The sequence below is a fragment of the Scyliorhinus torazame genome, chromosome 3, assembly GCF_047496885.1.
Source record: "Scyliorhinus torazame isolate Kashiwa2021f chromosome 3, sScyTor2.1, whole genome shotgun sequence".
Taxonomy (NCBI): domain Eukaryota; kingdom Metazoa; phylum Chordata; class Chondrichthyes; order Carcharhiniformes; family Scyliorhinidae; genus Scyliorhinus; species Scyliorhinus torazame.
In genome coordinates, this window is record NC_092709.1 from 321,027,185 (window position 1) to 321,040,524 (window position 13,340).

Here is a 13,340-nt window from a genome sequence, read left to right on the forward strand (position 1 = left end):
AAGGACAGAGACAGTATAAGAGAAGAAACACGCCACCCGGTGGCCAGTAGATCTGGAGACCAGGACAAGGGCAGGACCTGATTAACATCACACACAGGGAGTCACCACGTGCAGAGTATCAAGACAGAACTGTAATTAACAAGTTGAAATAAAACAGCGTTGTACCAAAGACAACTGTGTTGGTTCATCTGTACATCAGAACACCCAACAGTATACACCACATGCCAACATTCAAACTGCCCGCCATGGCTGAGTGCCCCGCAAACACAGGCCACCAGGTGCAGATCCTCAGCGTTGTAAGCGTCCGAGTGTCTCACGGTACATGAGGCAAGCCCCCCCTTCCCCCCCCCCACTCCCCCCCCCCAATGTGCCCCCTCCCCCCACAGCACACCTACACATGATCTAACCATGCGTCTTGTCTTTTGTCTTGCAGGGTAACCTCCTGACGAGGCAGGACCGGTTGGTGTCTCCCGCCACCTCCCCCCCTCCCCCCAGCCGCAACCCTGTGACCTACCGGCCGACGGCGCATGACCATCCAGGGTCCCATGCGCCCTGGTGCAACCCCATAACATCCTGGAGCGAATGTCTGGGGACCACACTGACTTCTCGTCACTGTTCTCAACAACACCCTTCATCATCCCAGAGACACTCACCTCAGTTGAATCCTTTAGTGTCGAGGGCTCTTGGGCACTATGCAGTGTGCTCAACAGACATGTTGCAGGAAACAAGGGGGAAGTAGGAACCCCCGAGGGGGCTGACAGTCGCAGGGCGGTCGAGCCTAGGAACTAGCCGCCCTCCAGTCTTGCTCTTCTGGAAAGGACAGTTCCATCAATGCTGAAGATGCCGGTGCAGAGCCAGGGACTACACGAGGGAGTGTCAGCAGCCATCCAGCACCCGCAGAAGCAGTTGGAGGAGGAATAATAATCTTCATTGTCACAAGTAGGCTTGCATTAACCCTGCAATAAAGCTACTGTGAAAATCCTCCAGTCGCCACATCCCGGCGCCTGTTTGGAAGAGGGAAGTGAGGGAGAATTCAGAATGTGGCATTTTAGCACAGTGGGCTAAACAGCTGGCTTGTAATGCAGAACACGATAGCAGCGCGGGTTCAATTCCCGTACCGGCCTCCCTGCACAAGCGCCGGAATGTGGCGACTAGGGGCTTTTCACAGTAACTTCATTGAAGCCTACAATAAGCAATTATGATTATTTTTTCAATCTACATCTACCCGAACAAGCCACTTCATAATTTTGAACATGGTTAACCCTCAGAGTTATCCTTTCCAGAGAGAAGAGCCCCAGCCTGCTCAACCCTTCCTAATAGACATAATTTCTCAGTGTCCTCCTTGTAAATCTTTTTTGCACCTTCTCCAGTGCCTCAGTTTTATATGGGTTGACTCTTTTTCCATTCTCTATGCCCACCCCATCACGTGTGAGTCCTTGATTAGATACAGGAGCCTGCGGAATGTGTTTATTACAACTTTGATTTGCCACTAAAGTTACTGCATTGAGTGGGTCAAGTACAGAAATGAAGCAAAGATACTGGCACTAAAGAGAGCTTTTCTCCGAAAACTAAAACTCACAGGATATTGAATAACATTTAAGACCAATTTCCAGACATGTTTGGGGAATCAAAATATAATGTTGTGCTATTTCCTGTCTGACTTCCCCACATCTTCAGAAGATGTTTTCGATCTCCCACAGAGAACACCGGACCCTCGTACATCTGCTTATTGTAGCGCTGCACAACTGTCATTCACTCTGCCTTTCAAACACAAGTTCAGAGCCATCCAGTCCAGGGCAGTCAGACATTGAGCCTGCGGAGTGCTCCTGGTGAGTTATCACAGCAAGAGATAGGTGGTGATGGTAGAGACAGAATAAGATCCTGCTTTCATACCTTCCCTTTCGGAGACCTGCATATCCGGGGTCATGGCTTTAAAAGAGGATGCTTTCCCAGCATCAGGCAAAATTGCAGTCATTGGGGGCAATACAAACAACATGTTGCAATTTGTACAACAGATGGAGTTGTCGACCAGCCACATCGGCACAGCTTGCCCTGTGACCTCACAGCACGACAATCCACCATGGAGCATGTAGCTACTCCATGACATCTGCTGTGGAGCTCTCATGTCAAGGCTCAAAGAACAGTCCTGGGTCCTCAGACTGTTAAAATATGTATTTCTCTGGTTTTCAATAGGCTTGGGAACTTAACAGCCAGGCTTCAGTAGGAGGGCTTTGTATGGTCCCATTCAGTCTCCTGCAATGTTGATTAGTGACTATAGGAAAGCTGTGACCATTACCTGGACTTTGGTTAGAATCTAAAGCGTTGCCTCTCAGTACATGAAAACTTGCAGATCTTCAAACCTGTTTCCATGACAAGTAGGGTGCATGCATCGGCTGACCTTGCTATAGAGTTACGATCTGCAGCAGATCTATCTCCAGGCTTATCTGCCATGATGATCCTCTGTAAGCACATGACATTCATACTCTCTGGTGCCACCTAGAGAAACATAAGAACATAAGAACATAAGAACTAGGAGCAGGTGTAGGCCATCTGGCCCCTCAAGCCTGCTCCACCATTCAATGAGATCATGGCTGATCTTTTGTGGACTCAGCTCCACTTTCCGGCCCGAACACCATAACCCTTAATCCCTTTATTCTTCAAAAAACTATCTGTCTTTACCTTAAAAACATTTAATGAAGGAGCCTCTACTGCTTCACTGGGCAAGGAATTCCATAGATTCACAACCCTTTGGGTGAAGACGTTTCTCCTAAACTCAGTCCTAAATCTACTTCCCCTTAATTTGAGGCTATGCCCCCTAGTTCTACTTTTACCCGCCAGTGGAAACAACCTGCCCGCATGTATCCTGTCTATTCCCTTCATAATCTTATATGTTTCCCAGTATTTAAGAACTCAGACATATCCAGTGGAATTCTCCATTGGTGGGATCCTGCACTCCGCCGAGCACACCCACACCCGCTGGTTTCCTGATGGCATGGGGTGGCCACAATGTGAAAATAAATTGGCAGGCTGCCAGAATGGAGGATCCCACTGCCAGCGAGAGCGCGGTGCGCATGAAAACGCAGCTGCCGGACCGGAGAATCCAACCATCATTTAGAACATAGAACATAGAACATTACAGCGCAGTACAGGCCCTTCAGCCCTCAATGTTGCGCCGACCTGTGAAACCATTCTAAAGCCCATCTACACTATTCCCTTATCGTCCATATGTCTATCCAATGACCATTTGATTACCCTTAGTGTTGGCGAGTCCACTACTGTTGCAGGCAGGGCATTCCACGTCCTTACTACTCTCTGAGTAAAGAACCTACCTCTGACGTCTGTCTTATATCTATCTCCCCTCAATTTAAAGCTATGTCCCCTCGTGCTAGACATCACCATCCGAGGAAGAAGGCTCTCACTGTCCACCCTATCCAATCCTCTGATCATCTTGTATGCCTCAATTAAGTCACCTCTTAACCTTCTTCTCTCTAACGAAAACAGCCTCATGTCCCTCAGCCTTTCTTCATAAGATCTTCCCTCCATACCAGGCAACATTCTGGTAAATCTCCTCTGAACCCTTTCCAATGCTTCCACATCCTTCCTATAATGCGGTGACCAGAATTGCACGCAATACTCTAAATACGGCCGCACCAGAGTTTTGTACAGCTGCAACATGACCTCATGGCTCTGAAACTCAATCCTTCTACCAATAAAAGCTAACACACCATACGCCTTCTTAACAACCCTCTCAACCTGGGTGGCAACTTTCAGGGATCTATGTACATGGACACCGAGATCTCTCTGCTCATCCACACTGCCAAGAATCTTACCATTAGCCCAGTACTCTGTCTTCCTGTATTCCTTCCAAAATGAATCACCTCACACTTTTCTGCATTAAACTCCATTTGCCACCTCTCAACCCAGCGCTGCAGCTTATCTATGGCCCTCTGTAACTTGTAACATCCTTCCGCACTGTCCACAACTCCACCGACTTTAGTGTCATCTGCAAATTTACTCACCCATCCTTCTACGCCCTCCTCCAGGTCATTTATAAAAATGACAAACAGCAGTGGCCCCAAAACAGATCCTTGTGGTACGCCACTAGTAACTGGACTCCAGTCTGAACACTTCCCATCAACCACCACCCTTTGTCTTCTTCCAGCTAGCCAATTTCTGATCCAAACTGCTAAATCTCCCTGAATCCCATGCTTCCGTATTTTCTGCAGTAACCTACCGTGGGGAACCTTATCAAACGCTTTACTGAAATCCATTTACACCACATTAACTGCTTTACCCTCATCCACCTGTTTGGTCACCTTCTCAAAAAACTCAATAAGGTTTGTGAGGCACGACCTACCCTTCATGAAATCGTGTTGACTATGTCTAATCAAATTATTCCTTTCCAGATGATTATACACCCTATCTCTTATAAACCTTTCCAAGATTTTGCCCACAACAGAAGTAAGGCTCACTGGTCTATAGATACCAGGGTTGTCTCTACTCCCCTTCTTGAACAAGGGGACAACATTTGCTATCCTCCAGTCTTCTGGCACTATTCCTGTTGACAAAGATGACTTAAAGATCAAAGCCAAAGGCTCAGCAATCTCCTCCCTAGCTTCCCAAAGAATCCTAGGATAAATCCCATCCGGCCCAGGGGACTTATCTATTTTCACCCTTTCCAGAATTGTTAACACCTCCTCCTTATGAACCTCAAGCCCTTCTAGTCTAGTAGCCTGAATCTCAGTATTCTCCTCGACAACATTGTCTTTTTCCTGTGTGAATACTGACGAAAAATATTTATTTAGCACCTCTCCTATCTCCTCGGACTCCAAGCAAAACTTCCCACTACTGTCCTTGACTGGCCCTACTCTTACCCGAGTCATTCTTTTATTCCTGACATATCTATAGAAAGCTTTAGGGTTATCCTTGATCCTACCTGCCAAAGACTTCTCATGTCCCCTCCTGGCTCTTCTTAGCTCTCTGTTTAGGTCCTTCCTAGCTAACTTGTAACTCTCGAGCGCTCTGACTGAACCTTCATGTCTCATCTTTACATAAGCCTCCTTCTTCCTCTTGACAAGTGTTTCTACTGCCTTAGTAAACCACGGTTCCCTTGCTCGACCACTTCCTCCCTGCCTGACAGGCACATACTTATCAAGGACATGCAGTAGCTGTTCCTTGAACAAGCTCCACATTTCCATTGTGCCCATCCCCTGCAGTTTTCCTCTCCATCCGATGCATCCTAAGTCTCGTCTTATCGCATCATAATTGCCTTTCCCCCAGATATAACTCTTGCCCTGCGGTATATACCTATCCCTTTCCATCACTCAAGTAAACGTAATCGAATTGTGGTCACTATCACCAAAGTGCTCACCTACCTCCAAATCTAACATCTGTCCTGGTTCATTACCCAGTACCAAATCCAATATGGCCTCGCCTCTCGTTGGCCTATCTACATACTGCGTCAGGAAACCCTCCTGCACACATTGGACAAAAACGGACCCATCTAATGTACTCGAACTATAGGGTTTCCAGTCAATATTTGGGAAGTTAAAGTCCCCCATAACAACTACCCTGTTGCTTTCGCTCCTATCCAGAATCATCTTTGCAATCCTCTCTTCTACATCTCTGGAACTTTTCAGAGGCCTATAGAAAACGCCTAACAGGGTGACCTCTCCTTTCCTGTTTCTAACCTCAGCCAATACTACCTCAGTAGATGAGTCCTCATCAAACGTCCTTTCTGCCACCGTAATACTGTGCTTGACTAACAATGCCACCCCTCCCCCTCTTTTTCCACCTTCCCTTTGTGGTCACTATCACCAAAGTGCTCACCTACCTCCAAATCCAACACCTGTCCTGGTTCATTACCCAGTACCAAATCCAATACGGCCTCGCCTCTCGTTGGCATTTTTACATACTGTGTCAGGAACCCCTCCTGCACACATTGGACAAAAATGGACCCATCTAAAGTACTCGAACTATATCATTTCCAGTCAATATTTGGAAAGTTAAAGTTCCCTGTTGCTTTTGCTCCGATCCAGAATAATCTTTGCAATCCTCTACATCTCTGGAACTTTTCGGAGACCTATAGAAAACCCCTAATAGGGTGACCTCTCCTTTCCTGTTTCTAACCTCAGCCCATACTACCTCAATTGACGAGTCCTCATCAAACGTCCTTTCTGCCACCGTAATACTGTCCTTGACTAACAATGCCACCCCTCCCCATCTTTTACTCCCTTCCCTGAGCTTACTGAAATATCTAAACCCCGGCACCTGCAACAACCATTACTGTCCCTGCTCTATCCATGTCTCCGAAATGGCCACAACATCGAAGTCCCAGGTACCAACCCATGCCGCAAGTTCACCCACCTTATTCCGGATGCTCCTGGCATTGAAGAAGACACACTTTAAACCACCTTCCTGCCTGCCGGTACACTCCTGCAACTTTGAAACCCTACTCATGACCTCACTCCTCTCAACCTCCTGTATACTGGAGCTACAATTCAGGTTCCCAAGCCCCTGCTGAACTAGTTTAAACCCTCCCGAAGAGCATTAGCAAATTTCCCCCCCAGTATATTGATAGCCCTCTGTTCCAGGTGTAGACCATCCCGTTTGTAGAGGTCTCACCAACCCCAGAATGAGCCCCAATTATCCAGAAATCAGAAACCCTCTCTCCTGCACCATCCCTGTAGCCACGTGTTCAACTGCTCTCTTTCCCTATTCCTCGTCTCGCTATCACGTGGCACGGGTAACAACACAGAGATAATAACTCTGTTTGTCCTAGATCTAAGTTTCCACCCTAGTTCCCTGAATTCCTGCCTTACATCCCTATCCCTTTTCCTACCTCTGTCGTTGGTACCTATGTGGACCACGACTTGGGGCTGCTCCCCCTCCCCCTTAAGGATCCCGAAAACACGATCCGAGACATTTCTCTTGGAAATTCTGTTGTAAAAAGGAAAAAAATACTCTGACTGGGTTTTACAGCCGCAAATTAGGCAGGCTGCACCCTGGCACACACAAAATACGGTGTGATGGTAGATAAGCAATGTTATACATCCAACTCCAATCGTTCCCCCACAATAAGGAAAGACAGCAAGTTCAAAATTGAATGCTCATCTGCCAATTTGAAGAAAAAGTCACAACAATGGAAATAAAGGAAATGGCAGATGAATTGAACAAGCCAGCAGCGCGGGTTCAATTCCCGTACCAGCCTCCCCGAACAGGTGCCGGAATGTGGCGACTAGGGACTTTTCCCACTAACTTCATTGAAGCCTACCTGTGACAATAAGTGATTATTATTAGTATTTTGCAGCAGTTTCATATAGAGGATACAAGTAACATCCCAGAAACAGCAATAAATCAGGAAATAGGAGGGAGGGGGGCCTCAGGAAAATTACAATTATCAGAGAAGTGGTATTGAGTAAATTGTTGGAGTTGCAGGCTACTGACATATGCTCGGGACCAGGCAAACTTCATCTTCGGCGGGTCGCACGGTAGTACAGTGGTTAACACTGTTGTTTCATAGAATCATAGAATTTACAGTGCAGAAAGAAGGCCATTTGGCCCATCGAGTGTGCACTAGTCCTTGGAAAGAGCACCCTACCTAAGCCCACACCTCCACTCTATCCCCGTAACCCAATTACCCCACCTAACCTTCTGGACACTAAGGGGCAATTTAGGATAGCCAGTCCACCTAACCTGCACATCTTTGGACTGTGGGAGGAAACCGGAGCACCCGGAGGAAACCCATGCAGACACGAGGAGAACGTGCAAACTCAACACAGACAGTCACCTGAGGCCGGAATTGACCCCAGGACCCTGGATCTGTGAGGCAGCAGTGCTAATCACTGTGCCACCATGCCACCCACAATGCCAGGGATCCGGGTTTGATTCGCGGCTCGGGTAACTGGCTGTGTGGAGTGTGCACATTCTCACCTTGTCTACATGGATTTCCCCTGGGTGCTCCAGTTTCCTCCCACAAGTCCTGAAAGACGTGCTTGTTAGGTGAATTGGACATTTTGAATTCTCCCTCAATGTACCCAAACAGGCTCAGGTGTGTGGCAACTAGGGGATTTTTACAGTAACTTCATTGCAGTATTAATGTAAGCCTACTTGTGACACTAGTAAACATTATTATGTTTATTAAGATTATTGTGATTATTATTATTCGGACCTTAAAAGAAGCGGTTAGTGAAATAGTTGATACCTTTGTTTTAATTTTCCAAAACTCCATAGATTTGAGAAAGATCTCATTCGATTGGAAGACAGTAAATATTTCCATTATTCTAAAAAGGATTTTGAAAGAAACCAGGAAACTACAGGCCAGTTAGCTTAACATCTGTTGTAGGGAAAATGTTAGATACCATCATTAAAGATGCTGTAGCAGGGCACTTGGATAAGCTCCAGGTAATCAGACAGGGTCAACATGGTTTTGTGCAGGAAAATATGGAGTTCTTTGAGAAAGTGATATGTGCTGTAGATAAAGTGGAACCGGTGGATGTACTGTACTCAGATTTTCAGAAGACATTTGATAAAGTGTCACATCAAAGGTTGCTGCGAAAGTTTTCATCTCTTGGTTGGGGGGGAGAAGGTGGGGGTGGCATGCTCGCATGGATAGAAGACTGGCTTGCGAACAAGTAGCAGAGGGTCAGTAAAGCTGGGTCTCGTTCAGGTCGATAAGATGTAACGAGTGGTGTGCCGGGACCTCAACTGCTTACAATTTATATAATGCTTTGGACGAGGGGGTAGATGGGATGGTTGCCAAATTTACTGATGACACAAAGATAGGTAGGAAAGTACATTGTGAAGAGAAAGTAAGGAGGCAACAAAAAGATATAGAGGAGTTAAGTGTATGATAGTAGTTCCACAGTAGGACACATTATAAACCAGGAAATATTGGGGGTTTGTAACAATGGCACGGTGGCACAGTGGTTAGCACTGCTCCCTCACAGCGCCAGTTACCCGGGTTCAATTCCGGCCTTGGGTGCCTGTGGGGATTTTGCACTTTGGCCCCGTGTCTGCGTGGGTTTCCTCAGGGTACCCCAGTTTCCTCCCAAAGATGTGCAAATTAGGTGAATTGTTCATGCTAAAATTGCCGATGTGCAGGTTATGTGGGGTTATGTGGATAGGGCTGGGGGAGTGGGCCTATGTTGGGTGCTCTTTCAGAGGGTCCATGCAGACTTGATGGCGGAATGACTTCCTTCTGCACTGTAGGAATGCTGTGCATTTTATGGGCAGTAATCATGGGCGATTTTAACATGCATATAGACTGGATCAATCAAATTGGCAAGGGTAGCCACGAAGGAGAGTTCATATAATGTAGTCGAGGTTGTTGCTTGTAAGAATATGGGGCGGGATTCTCCGCAATTGGCGCGATGACCGCCAACCGGCGCCAAAAACGGCACGAATCAGTCCGGCATCGCGTCGCCCCAAAGGTGCGGAATTCTCCGCATCTTGAGGGGCCGAGCCCTCACCTTGAGGGGCTAGGCCCGTGCCGGACTGATTTCCGCCCTTCCAGCTGGCTTTGCTGTGCGGCGCATGCGCGGGAGCGTCAGCAGCCGCTCACAGTATCCCCGCGCATGCGCAGTGGCGGGGGTCTCTTCCGCCTCCGCCATAGTGGAGACCATGGCGAAGGCAGAAGGGAAAGAGTGCCCCCACGGCACAGGCCCGCCCACGGATCGGTGGGCCCCGATCACGGGCCAGGCCACCGTGGGGGCATCCCCCGGGGCCAGATCACCCCGCGCCCCCCCCCCAGGACCCCGGAGCTCGCCCGCGCCACCTTGTCCCGCCGGTAAGAGAGGTGGTTTGATTCTCGCCGGTGGGACAGGCATTCCAGCAGCAGGACTTCGGCCCATCGCGGGCTGGAGAATCGCCGGAGGGGGGGGGGGCGCCAACCGGCGCGGCGCGATTCCCACCCCCGCCGAATATCCGGTGCTGGAGAATTCGGCAACCGGGAGGGGCGGGATTCATGCCAGCCCCCGGCGATTCTCCGACCCGGCGGGGGGTCGGAGAATCCCGCCCCTGTTGTCAAACCAGCCAGGGAGCAGGCTGTTTTGGATCTAGTATGAAATAAGATGGGATTGATTAATGATCTTGTATTAACAGATCCTCATAGAAGAGTGATCATTGTACACTTAAATTTCAAATTCAGTTTGACGGCAATAAACTGGAGTCCCACACTCATGTTCTGGTGTTAAAACCAGGAAATTACACAGGCGTGAGCACAGATTTGGCCCCAGTGGACTGGGCAGAAAGACTAAAAGGTAGGACAGCTGATGAACAGTGGCAGACATTTAAGGAAATATTCAATTCCTTCCAACTAAAATATATTCCAGAGAGGAAGAAAGATTGTAAGAGGGGAAAGTGCATTTGTGGCTAAGGAAGGAGCTTAAAGATAACATAAAGGTAACAACTAAGTCATACCATATTGGAGGCATACCAGTGGCAGGCTGGAGGATTGGGATGCTTTTAAAGACCAACAAAGGGTTACTAAAATAATAATAAAATGAACAAAGGTAAAGTATGAAAGAAATCTAGCACAAAATAAAAGTATATGAAAAGGAAGAACGGGCAGCACCTTGGCACAATGGTTAACGGTGCTGCCTCACAGAGTTAGGGACCTGGGTTCGATTCCAGTCTGAGGTCTGTCTGTGTGGAGTTTGCACATTCTCCCCGTGTCTGTGTGGCTTTCCTTCCACAGTCCAAAGACATGCAGGTTAGGTGGGTTGGCTACGCTAAATTGTCCCTTAGTTCGCCTCTGTGTGTGTGTGAGTGTGTCTATGTTTGGTGTGTTGCATTACCCCTCAGGTTATAAGCCCCTGGAAACAGACTCGCAACCTGTTCCAGGAATAATTAGCGACAGAAATAGATGAAAGTTTGACCTATGGATCATCAGGTTGCGGAACATTTGACAGATAAGAAGGAAGAGAGTAGCTAAAGTCAATTTTGGTCCCTTAGAGGACAAGACTGAGGAGTTAATAATGAGGAACACATAAATGGCTGAGACACTAAATCAATATGTTGCCTTGGTTTTCACAGTAGAGGACACTAGAACCATCCCAATAGTAAAAGATAATGCAAAGGTTGTTAAAAAGAAGGTACTTAAAACAATTGCCATAATTCGGGGGAAAAGTACTGAGCAAACCATTGGGATTAAAGGCAGACAAGTCCCCAGGGCCTGACGGCCTACATCCGAGGGTCTTAAAGGAAAAGGTGGAGAGCTAGTGGAGGCATTGGTTATAATATTCCAAAATCTCCTGGATTCTGGAAAGATTCCAGTGGATTGGGAAAAGGCCCCAGTTCAACAGGTGAGATAGGCAGAAAGTAGGAAACTATAGACCAGTTTGTTTAACATCAGTCTATGGGAAATTGTTGGAATATGTTATTAAGGAAGTACAATTGGGACATTTGGAATGTCAAAATGCGATCCAATGGATCAGCATGGTTTTATGAAGGGTAACTCATGCTTGACTAATTTTGTAGAGTTCTTCAAAGATGTAACAAGCAATGTGGATAATGGGCATCCTGTAGATGGAGTATATCTAGACTTCCAGAAGACATTTGATAAGGTGCTGCACAAAAGGTTGAAATGAAAATCGCTTATTGTCACAAGTAGGCTTCAAATGAAGTTACTGTGAAAAGCCCCTAGTCACCACATTCCGGCACCTGTTCGGGAAGGCTGTTACGGGAATTGAACCGTGCTGCTGGCCTGCCTTGGTCTGCTTTCAAAGCCAGTGATTTAGCCCTGTGCTAAACAGCCCCTAAAGTGGAGATGTCGGGGACTGAACCCACGACCTCATACATGCACTCTACCACTGAGCTACATCCCCAACAGGTTAATACACAAGGTAAGATCACATGGGATTAGGGGTAATTTATTAGCTTGGATAGGAGACTGGCTGACAGACAGAAGGCAGAGAGTTGGGTAAATGGGTCTTTTTTATGTTGACAAGCTGGAACTAGCGGAGTGCCACAGGGTTTGTTCCTCAGGCCCAAACTATTGACAATATATATAAATGACTTGGATGCAGGGATAGAATGTATGAGAGCCAAATTTGCAGATGACTCTAAAATCAGTGGGAAAGCAAGTTGCAATGAGGACATTTACAAATGAACATGGATAGGTTAGGTGAGTGGGCTAAAATCTGACAGATTTAATGTGGATAAGTGTGAGATTATCTATTTTGGTAGGAAGAATAAAAAGGCAACTTATTAACTAAATAGAGAGAAATTTCAAAATGCTTTGGTGCAGAGGGGTCTGTGTGGCCTCATGCATGAATCGCAAAACGTTAGTATGCAGGTGCAGCAGGTAATAAGGAAGGCAAATGGTAACCCCGCCGGCGCCAGCCTAGCCCCTGAAGGTGCAGAAGATTCCGCACCTTCCGGGTGGCCCGGGTGGTTCACGCCACTCCTCGGCGCTGGTAGTGTCCCTGCTGATTTCACCTGTGGGAAGTGCACCCATCTCCAGCTCCTCAAAAACCATGTTAAGGAACTGGAGCTGGAGCTGGATGAACTTCGGATCATTCAGTACAGGGATCCCCTGTGGTCGTTCCCCTTAGTAACAAGTATACCGCTTTAGATACTGGTGGGGGGGGACGGGACTTACCCGGGGTAAGCCATGGTGTACAGGTCTCTGGCGCAGAGTCTGTCCCTGTTGCTCAGAAGGGAAGGGGGAGAGGTGTACAGCATTAGTCATTGGGGACTCCATAGTTAGGGGGACAGATAGGAGATTCTGTGGGAAAGAGAGGGTGTGTTGCCTCCCAGGTGCCAGGGTCTGTGATGTCCCAGATCGTGTTTTCGGGATCCTTAAGGGGAGGGGGAGCAGCCCCAAGTCGTGGTCCACATAGGCACCAAAGACATGGTAGGAAAACGGATGGGGATGTAAGGCAGGTACTCAGGGAACCCGGGTGGAATCTCAGAGCTAGAACAAACAGAGTTATTATCTCTGGGTTGTTACCCGTGCCACGTGCTAGCGAGATGAGGAATAGGGAGAGAGAACAGTTGAACACGTGGCTACAGGGATGGTGCAGCAGGGAGGGATTCAGATACTTGGATAATTGTGGCTCATTCTGGGGTAGGTGGGACCTCTACAAATGGGATGGTCTACACCTGAACCAAAGGGGTACCAATATCCAGGGGGGAAATTGGGAGGGTTTAAACTAATTCAGCAGGGGGATGGGAACCTGAATTGTAGTTCCAGTGTACAGGAGGTTGAGAGTAGTGAGGTCATGAGTAAGGTTTCAAGGATGCAGGAGTGTATCGCAGGCAGGAAAGTGGTTTGTGTCATAATATACATCTATGTATACAATGCAGTGCAGACAGGCAGTGATTGACACACAAGATGA